Genomic DNA, 11,281 nt, shown 5'->3' on the forward strand with positions numbered 1-11,281 from the left:
TGCGGTCACCATTTTTCTCCACTGTAAAAAATCCCATCAGCGTGAATGCGGTGCTTTGAAGTCAGCTCAGTATCAAGCAGTCCAAACGCTTTTATGATCCGAACAAATGTAACCTTTGTCTGTCAGAAGCTCAATGCTATTGCTCTTTATATGCAAGCGTTCAAATGATAGACCACCTTCCAATGTAATCAGCTGGCCAAAAACGGAATATCTGTTACAGAAATAAAAAAAAATCTTCCTTTTCTTATGTGGATTTCCTTTACGAAATAAGGGTTTGAGGTGTGAATATATGAATAAGAAAATAAATAGAAAATTAGGCTCCGTTATTTCCATAAATTGAACGTATTAGCATTGCATAATTAATGGTTACCGAAACATCTGGCTGCGCCCTTTAAGGTCTTGCCTTCAGTCATATTATCTATGTACAGGATAAATTTCAATTTCGTAGTCTTTATATTTCAATGGGCGAAACCTAACTACAGTCTTATCTGTATTTTGACTTAATGATCAAATTCTACTAAGAACATTTAAATTATTTACCATATTCAAGTTCATATTAATATCGACATTATTTACCTCCATCCTAGAGAGCGACAGACCGTTCCGGCGTCGTTATCGTCCCACGAATCGTCACAAACTGTTCCCCATTCTCCTTGATGATACACCTCAACTCTACCGGCACCGGATATGGTACTCCCGGCCAACCGAACCTGTACACCCGTCACTGTCAAACATAACATGTATTTACCGCGTCAGTACGAAGGGAAGTAACTCTGATAGATCATAATTATTGTTTTGTAGATTTCTCCAATTTCACTAAACTCCGATAATTTCTCAATCTAAGGGTTTGTTGAGCGTTAACAAAATAAACATGAATTTGAACGTAACCAAAACTGGTACGTAAAACTATTTGAACAAGTAAACAAAACTATGTACACATTTATATAGATCTGTGAAGTGATATCCATTTTCTGTCCTTTTTTCCCTTTTCTATCTCTTATGTTAATTGTTTATTTATTAGTTTATATACCATCCCTCTTCATACCTTTATCCCCCTTTACCTCCTTCCCCCCTCCCCATCTGTTTTTTCTTACCCCCTGCCCCCTTTTCATAAATAATAATAATAAAACAATGTAATTTTTAGTGTATGAGAGGAAAATGCCAGAATGGAAGGAAATGGAAGTAATGTGCATGTATATGTGGCAAATGTAGTCTTTGTTAAAACATTGTTTGGAAAATTAAAAAAATTGAAAAAAGTAAACAAAACGAAAAAAAAAACGTAAATTTATCTCGATACTGTGTATACTACAGTGTGTGTACTTGAATCATTATTCTGGAAACACATGGACACACAAAGATTAAATGTTTTGAAAGAATGGATTAGGGTTTTATTAGTTTTAACGGCCAAATATCAGCCAGGGTCATATGTAAAGACTTCCAGGTTTGTTGGTAGAGGAAAGCCGGAGTACCCGGAGAAAAAACATCGAACAGAGGTCAGAAGCTAGCAACTGCCCCACATGGAATTCGAACTCGCGATCCAGAGGTGGAGGGGTTGTGGTAATATGACTTCTTAACCACTAGGTCATTACGAAAAATAAATCTCGATCTAAAGAAAACAGAAAGTAAAACTTGTCATACTCACCATTCACAGGTAATAGGGCTAGTATTATGGTCAAGACGACGAAGTTCAGTCGGGCATGGACACATAACCATTGTATGGTCATCTTCTATCAATGGAAATACAGAAAATGTGGTATAGTCCAACCTATTGTTATGTCATCCATTGATTAACTGAATATGCCACATCACCATCATGTTATTAACCTGTTCTGTCACGTTCAAATTCTCACCAATGTAGGTGTATATGATTAAGCGAAAATTTCATACAATTCATACAATGTTTGGTGGGAATCGTCTTAGAAGATTCAGAAGATTGTTTTTATCGTTTTGCTTGAAAAATTGGTCTCCAAATTTTTTGTCTTTATAATGAAACATGCAGTAACTTATGGTTGAAGAAACATTTTCTTTTTTCAATCAGTTTCGTTTATTTCTATCGTTGCTGATTTGGTTGATGATGTCTTCAGTAACTAATATAATATGATTGTTATCTTCTGAGTGTCATTCGTTGCCTTAAATGCTTTCTATTACAAACTGTATTGGTTTTCTTGCTTTAACTTACGTTTTGATCACATTTTTTTTTTTACATTTGTTGAAGTAAATGATTTAGAAAGAAAATGAAACGCGTAAGCTATTGGAGAGGAAGGCGCCTTTACAAAATGTTTTAAAACTAGAAGAAAACATCATAAACAGATCCAAACAAACCCTTACCTCTTTCTGACTGCCCCATCCCTGATTCAGATCTCCTTTTACACGGTACACACAAAACATGTACAATATATTACGCGATGAAATATATAAAAATCATACACATACCTGTAAGTCCGCTGGATATAGTCGGTGGACGGGAGTTTGTGGGATGTGTCTCGGCGGTGCAACACATGTTTATTTGGGTTTCCTAAATAATTGTTTACACACAACACAACCTTCACTGCTGCGCATGACTGTTTTATTAATAGCACCCTAGTCACGTGACCATCTTGACCAATGGTCATTGAGTAGAGATAAGGGTTAGCTGCATCAGTCAGTTTTGGAGGGAGCTTCACCAGCAGCTGAAATTTTGTTCATTATTTCTCTACATCATCATCTTGATTAGTTTTAAATTCAATTCGCACTTACCGGACATCTACGACTCGCTTTTCAACATGTGATTCTACTTTCGTTTTACAAGTGTTTTACAAACTCACGTGGCTCTGTTTACGTCTGGAACTATGACCCATGTCGATTTCCTTTGTTCGACGACGATGTATATGAACACTGTATTTATCACATGGATTACACGTTTTACGATGTCCTGCTTTGAACAGTGAATTTCATGTACTTTTTCTTGTTTCTTCTACTGTGTAATTTGATGCATTGTTCCGTGTTTGTGGTACACTCTAATTTACGCAAGTTCTACAAGTGGATAAACAAACATGGCGCCGAGGAAAGGAAGCAACAGATCGAGATCTAGGCCTACGCCGTATGACCCTGATATGGTAGAGAATTGGACTTTAGCTCGATTGAAAGCAGCGTGCCGTGATAAAGGTCTGCAGTTTACGTCTAATATCAGACGTTTTGGACTTGTGCGACTTTTGCGCGATCATGAACGTGCCAACGAGATCGAGTCTCGCTCAGAGTCCGGTCAGGATCAGCACAGTAGTCCTGCCCTACAAGGTGCGCGATCCCACAATCCTTCAAGTGACGTCACCCAAGATGGCCGCCCCCACGATGTTGACAACCTAACTTCTGTACTGTCTGCATTATCGCAGTCAGTTAATTTGTTGAATTCCAAAGTTGACATTTTAGAGCGCAGAATAGACTCTAGAGGTATCAGTGCGGAATTTAATTCGATGCAACAGCCGGTCAATACTAGTGCTAGCGCTTCAATCGGCATTTTAGGTCGTGAGACTGTAAACCCGACCGCTGACGGGAACATTACTAGTGTGACTGACAACTCGTTCACCCTGTCTACGGCATACAGAGTTTTTAATTCTGGAGAGAACGTTTACAACACACCATCGGCTGCAGCGGGAAGTGCAAGTCAATTACCGGGGTCTACAAATGCTGCCAGAACAGCCTTCGGATACGCTGCCCACACTTTACCCTTAGTGGAAACCGTGTCTCCTCAAGTTCGGCAAAACCATAGTGACAGGTAAAGACATCAACTTAGCCTCACTTTTAATTCCCTTCTTTAAAGGCTCTGGTGACAATAGTGCGGTTGAGCAAAAACCCGATCACAGGCTGAACCGCATGTTAAGTTTAGGAGAATTTATTCAAGCCTTCGGTACCTATAAGCAAGTGATGTGTCAAACTTTTCCTCATAGAAGAGTCGAGCTCGACATGTATGAGCGTGACGTGATCGATATGGCCTCTCGTTTCCCAGGTCCGGGATTCTATGAATATCACTGCCAATTCTCCATGCGGGCAGCGGCATATCTCAGATGGAATAACATTTGTGTCGATTGGTCAGTGCGCGACAATACGTTATTTAGTAACATTTTCACTAATCGTCAGTCAAATGTGTGCACTTATTGTGGAAGTTCTTTACATCTTTCTACATTCTGTCCTTCTTCACCTGAACAGAACTCTATCCATCCGCAAGTCGCTAACACTATCATCAACACTGGAAAAACATCCAACAAAACCACTTCTAATGTTAAGATGGACACCCATGGTAGGCCTCGACTTTTCCACAACAATAAGGAAATATGTAATAACTTTAATGGAGATAGGGGTTGCAATGTCGCGGCATGTTCCAAATCACATGTGTGTTTAACATGCAAGAATAACCATTCCAAATTAGAGTGCCCTTTAGAGAAGACTGGGCTTCAACACAAAAAGAAATAAAACTTGTGGCATCTACACCTATTTGTGTAGAAACTTTGAAACATGAACTTCGCGGTCATCCAGATTCCGTGTTTGTGTCAAGACTGCTAAATGGTTTATCAGTTGGATTTAATACAGGCTTTCTTCAAATACCTAACCGAACATTTGTGTGTCGAAACCTTCAATCAGCTCTTAAAGACCCAGACACTGTTTCTATATTACTACAGAAAGAGATTGATAAAGGCTTTCTTTTAGGACCATTTGATACTATTCCTTTCACTAATTGTCGGATCAACCCTATAGGTGTGGCTGAACATAAATATTCAAAAAAGAAACGTTTGATAGTGGACATGTCTGCCCCACATGATGATCCCCTTAACCCTAGTATGAACAGTCTCATCGACAAAGATAGCCATTCTTTAAAGTATGTGAAGATTGATGACGCAATTACTTTAATCAAAAACCTAGGGAAAGGGTCGTGGCTAATGAAAACTGATATTTCAGACGCGTTTAAACTCCTACCAATTAGCCCAGAGTTATGGCCTTTACATGGAATTTCGTGGAAAGAAAAATACTATTTTTTCGTTAGACTCGTGTTCGGCAGCAGATCAAGCCCAAAAATCTTTGATAGTCTGTCTATCGCCATTTCTTGGATCGCCCTAAACGTGTACGGTATAGAGAATGTTCTGCATCTTCTTGACGATTTCCTTGTGGTTCAACCCCCTCATGCTGATGCGACAGCCATCATGAATTCGTTTCTGGGCATTTTCAATAAACTGTGTGTGCCTATCGCTATGCATAAGACTGAAGGTCCTTGTACATGCCTTGAGTACCTAGGTGTTTGTTTGGATTCTTCTAAAATGGAAGCTCGACTTCCATTAGAAAAAGTAAACAGAATACGAGAAATTCTCGATTCTTTTTCGGTGCGCAAGACTTGTACTAAACGTGAACTTTTAAGTCTCCTTGGACATATGAACTTTGCAAGCAGAGTAATTCGTCCAGGCCGATCATTCGTCTCACACCTCATCAAGCTGTCCACTACGGTCAAGGAACTTCATCACCATGTTACGTTAACTTCAGCGGTGCGTTCAGATTTAGCTATGTGGTCATCATTTTTAGCATCATGGAATGGTGTGTCTTTCTTTCTAGATGACATTACCCACGCGGCAGATCTAGATTTATTTACTGATGCCACACTTTCAGCCTTTGGAGGTTATTTTGAGGGCCACTGGTTTCAAGGTTTTTTCCCACCTGAAATATTAAATGAACGTACATCTATGGCTTTGTTTGAACTTTACCCAATTGTGATGGCATGTGTTTTATGGGGACATTTGTGGTCGCGCAAGAGAATTTTATTCCATTGTGATAATATGGCTACTGTGGAAATTATAAGTAAAGGCAGATCAAAAGTAGATAGTATTATGAAACTAATGAGACGCCTCACTTTACTTGCTGCGAAAAACAATTTTGTTATTCTTGCCCAACACATTGCTGGTAAACAGAACTGTATCGCTGATGCTCTTTCTCGTTGGCAGATGACCAGATTCAGAGGTCTAGCACCACATGCGGATCATCTACCTACACCCTGTCGTCCGATGCAGGAGCTCATGCTGGCCTGAGTATGGATTTTACTCTATGGTGGGACAATTCACTTAGTAAATCCACCTTGTCTACCTACAAGTCAGCTCTCTCTTGTTTTTTGTCTTTTCTCGTGTTGCATAGACTTGTCACGCCGTGGTTACCAGATACGCTACCTTTAATCACAGAAGACATTCTAATGAAATTTGTGACATTTTGCCAAGATTCTTTACACTTTCGTTTTGAAACTATTAGACTGTATTTAGCAGGAATACGGTTTCATTATGTTAAAAATGGTATGGGTGACCCATTGGCTAACCGTTTACGTTTACCATATATTTTGCGTGCTATTAAGAGAAATCAACCCAATATGTCTGTTGAAAGTAAGCGTCTTCCCATTACTTTCCCAATTTTACAGAACTTGTGCAATGCTCTCGATAGAGGTGTATTTACCCCCTTTTTGGATGTGATGTTGTCATGTGCATTTACAACAGCTTTTTATGGTTTTTTAAGATGTGGAGAATTTACATGCAAGTCATTTAAGGACAGTTTTATTACAATTAGAGATGTAGTGGTGAACAACGACCAATCTCAATTTCAATTGTTACTTCGTAATTCTAAAACTGACCCTTTTGGTCAGGGTGTTCTTGTCTCTATTTTTGACAATAAACCCCTAAACCCTGTTAGCACTATGTGTAGGTACCTGAATATAAGACAGAGTCAAGGTGCTGTTTTTGATGCTCCTCTATTCATAGAAAATGAAAACAGCTATAAGCCTCTCACCAGACAAACCTTTTTGTTCTATTTGAAAGAAGCTTTGACTAGATTAGGTTATGATGATCGATCATTCAGCGGTCATTCTTTTAGAATAGGCGCTTGCACTTCCGGCGCAGCTGCTGGAGTTGAGGGTCATGTTCTTCAAGAGTTAGGTAGATGGAAGTCAGATTGCTTTAGACGTTACATACATACCAATCCATCTACTATCAAACATGCTCAAAGTAAATTGAACATTTCTCGATGGTGATTATTGTTACATCATGATGTTCAACATTCGCAAGTACCTATATATTTATTCTTGGGGGCTCTCACTCTGTTACATTCACTTACGTTTTGTATCTCCATTCGATTTGGCTCTTAATTCGGGGAATTTTTTACCCCCAATTCATTTATGCTTTGTGTTCAATTGTGTTTTATTTTTACTTACTTGTTAGCTTAGTTAGTGAGATAACTATGGGAATCGTCCCTCTAGTCATGTACATAGTTTAGTATGTTTTAATTTTATGTTTGTAATTGGAGAGTTGTCTAGCTTGTAAATCTGTCTTTGTAAGTGCCTGTTAGAGGTCGCTCTGTAAATCATTGTACTTACCCAGATACTAGCTACGACTCGACTTAAGATCGCTTAAGTCTCTGAGGATTACCTCCCATCTCTCCTTAGCTACAGCTTAGGATCGCCTAAGCTTGGGGATCGCCCCAGCTCTTAGTGTAGGTCCGCCCAAGCGTGGGGATCGCCCCAGCTTCTAGACTTAACTTAGGATCGCCTAAGTTCATCCATCATATTTTTATATGTGTACTTGTTTTAGTATTTTTGTTTATGTATATAACGGTTAGTTGTAACAGAGCAACCCCAAGAATGCCAAACCTTTAATTTTAATTAGTACTTATGCCTGAACAAGTTACTTTACTGGGTTTAATAAATAATTTTTCTTTAAATATTCTTGTTGTGTTGTGTTTAAAATGTTTATTTGGGTTTCCTAAATAATTGTTTACACACAACACAACCTTCACTGCTGCGCATGACTGTTTTATTAATAGCACCCTAGTCACGTGACCATCTTGACCAATGGTCATTGAGTAGAGATAAGGGTTAGCTGCATCAGTCAGTTTTGGAGGGAGCTTCACCAGCAGCTGAAATTTTGTTCATCCCACCATCCGCCCCTTCTCCCCCTTAACTTGTTCAGGTATTCATTTTTGTTTTTTTTCCTTTTCATTGTGTTTATGTGAGTATATTTGTTTTTAAGTCCATTTTTGATAATTCATGTCATCCAGTTAGCTTCTTAAAATTCTTTAATTGTTATGTTGTAGTTATCATTTTATTTTGTTTTGCTCATATTTGTTGTATTGTTTCTTTTTAATATTACTTGATATATTATGTGATAGTTGATCTCAAAAGTTTAACTTGTTCACTGGCAGCCTTATTTTAAGTAAAGCCTGAAAGTGAGACAACACTTGGCTAGCTGGTCTGAGCAATGGATAAACCTACCTCCCTGTTTCAGGTTGGGGCAGCCGGCTCGCAGCAAACTTTGTACATTTTCACCTTAATTAATTAATTAATTTCTCTCGCTTTCATTTTCCCGTATTTGGGTTGTTCTGGATAGGTAGGCTCGGCTCTTAATTCGGGGAATTTTTTACCCCCAATTCATTTATGCTTTGTGTTCAATTGTGTTTTATTTTTACTTACTTGTTAGCTTAGTTAGTGAGATAACTATGGGAATCGTCCCTCTAGTCATGTACATAGTTTAGTATGTTTTAATTTTATGTTTGTAATTGGAGAGTTGTCTAGCTTGTAAATCTGTCTTTGTAAGTGCCTGTTAGAGGTCGCTCTGTAAATCATTGTACTTACCCAGATACTAGCTACGACTCGACTTAAGATCGCTTAAGTCTCTGAGGATTACCTCCCATCTCTCCTTAGCTACAGCCTAGGATCGCCTCGGCGGTGCAACACACGTCCCATTGTAGTCAGATACTGTTGCTACACGAGATATTCTTAACTAACTTCCGCTAAATGATGAGCAAACTTGACACGGAGGTCAATACACTTTTATACAAATGTCTTTACTTTAAAGATTATTAAGTGGTATCGGAGTGACAATTAGAACGGAATCATGTGGGTTTTTTTCTTCATAAAACCCATGAAATCTAAATAATGCACAATAATTATCCTCCATTTTGTTTGCATTCTCACAATACTGCTAAATGTTATTTATTCAGTGAACGAAACCGTTGTGACTTATTCTCATACTTACCGTATAAATGTCACTTTTCTCCCCTTCATTTTCTCGGCAATCACTTTTAGAATCTACCAAGCTCCACGCAATTGGGATCCGTATATATTTGCAAATCGATGTTTTCGTCAGAACTGTCATTATCAAAAATGAATTAGGACGCAACACTTTTAAAGTGGCGAATGTCACGCTGATAATCTAATAGTTAAATTACTAATGTAAGAACTTGTTCATTATTCGTTTTCGAGGATTTATAGAGTATTTTTCTTCAGTTACAAAAGCTAACGACTTTACACCTTTATCACTAATGAGAAGTTTGAGCTACGTTTTTACTTCAAGATAAAAATATTTAAATTGATGAATTGCGTCCCAAAAAACTCCACGACACTACATTGTATGCCCTATACAGGATGAAGCAAAATGAATTATTTCATATGTATTTTTGTGTTGATTAGACACATATATTTATGATTGAATATAATTTATAGTTCGGCTGACGGGTATCGCTTATGCTCTGTCGGCGATAGAGCATCTTATATTAGCGAAAAAGTGTACGTCGCGAAAAAATACTAGTTTAAGCGTTCTTTATTGGACTTGACATTACTAGTAGTTCTCCTAAAGAAGTGAAGTATACTTCTATATTCATAAAACAATATCAACCACCAATTTACATGCTACACACCCTAACACACCACATACATGGGAGGCTGCCCTTACATGACCCTGGCTACACACCACATACATGGGAGGCCGTCCTTACACGACCCTGGCTACACATCACATACATAAGAGACCGTCCTTACACGACCCTGGCTACATACCACATACATGGGAGGCCGTCCTTACACGACCCTGGCTACACACCACATACACAGGAGGTTGTCCTTACACGAACCCCTGGCTACACACCACATACATGGGAGGCCGTCCTTACACGACCCTGGCTACACACCACATACATGGGAGGCCGTCCTTTACACGACCCCCTGGCTTACACACACCACATACATGGGAGGCCGTCCTTACACGACCCTGGCTACACACCACATACATGGGAGGCCGTCCTTACACGACCCTGGCTACACACCACATACATGGGAGGCCGTCCTTACACGACCCTGGCTACACACCACATACATGGGAGGCCGTCCTTACACGACCCTGGCTACACACCACATACATAGGAGGCCGTCCTTACACGACCCTGGCTACACACCACATACATAGGAGGCCGTCCTTACACGACCCTGGCTACACACCACATACATGGGAGGCCGTCCTTACACGACCCTGGCTACACACCACATACATGGGAGGCCGTCCATACATGGGAGACCGTCCTTGCACGACCCTGGCTACACACCACATACATGGGAGGCCGTCCATACATAGGAGACCGTCCTTACATGACCCTGGCTACACACCACATACATGGGAGGCCGTCCTAACACGACCCTGGCTACACACCACATGCATGGGAGGCCTTCCTTACACGACCCTGGCTACACACCACATACATTGGAGGCCGTCCTTACACGACCCTGGCTACACACCATATACACGGGAGGCCGTCCTTACACGACCCTGGCTACACACCACATACATGGGAGGCCGTCCTTACACGACCCTGGCTACACACCACATACATGGGAGGCCGTCCTTACACGACCCTGGCTACACACCACATACATGGGAGGCCGTCCTTACACGACCCTGGCTACACACCACATACATGGGAGGCCGTCCTTACACGACCCTGGCTAACACACCACATACATGGGAGGCCGTCCTTACACGACCCTGTCTACACACCACATACATGGGAGGCCGTCCTTACACGACCCCCTGGCTACACACCACATACATGGGAGGCCGTCCTTACACGACCCTGGCTACACACCACATACATGGGAGGCCGTCCTTACACGACCCTGGCTACACACCACATACATGGGAGGCCGTCCTTACACGACCCTGGCTACACACCACATACATGGGAGGCCGTCCTTACACGACCCTGGCTACACACCACATACATGGGAGGCCGTCCTTACACGACCCTGGCTACACACCCACATACATTGGAGACCGGCCTTACACGACCCTGGCTACACACCACATACATGGGAGGCCGTCCTTACACGACCCTGGCTACACACCACATACATGGGAGGCCGTCCTTACACGACCCTGGCTACACACCATATACACGGGAGGCCGTCCTTACACGAACCTGGCTACACACCACATACATGGGAGGCAGTCCTTACACGACC

General features: G+C 40.8%; 1 long non-coding RNA gene across 2 annotated transcripts; it reads right to left on the reverse strand.

Moving 5' to 3' along the window:
• Window positions 1-543: 543 nt before the first annotated feature.
• Window positions 544-9,191, reverse strand: LOC138328126 (uncharacterized). 2 transcript variants are annotated; one of them, XR_011209165.1, is made up of 4 exons: window positions 8,710-9,191; window positions 2,434-2,482; window positions 1,643-1,727; window positions 544-724 (listed from the first exon to the last, which is right to left on the reverse strand). It is a non-coding gene; the product is annotated as an uncharacterized lncRNA (long non-coding RNA). The 2 variants fall into 2 exon arrangements; XR_011209164.1 differs by lacking the exon at window positions 8,710-9,191 and having other exon boundaries at window positions 545-724; window positions 2,434-2,502.
• Window positions 9,192-11,281: the final 2,090 nt, after the last annotated feature.

The sequence above is a fragment of the Argopecten irradians genome, chromosome 7 (assembly GCF_041381155.1).
Source record: "Argopecten irradians isolate NY chromosome 7, Ai_NY, whole genome shotgun sequence".
NCBI lineage: Eukaryota > Metazoa > Mollusca > Bivalvia > Pectinida > Pectinidae > Argopecten > Argopecten irradians.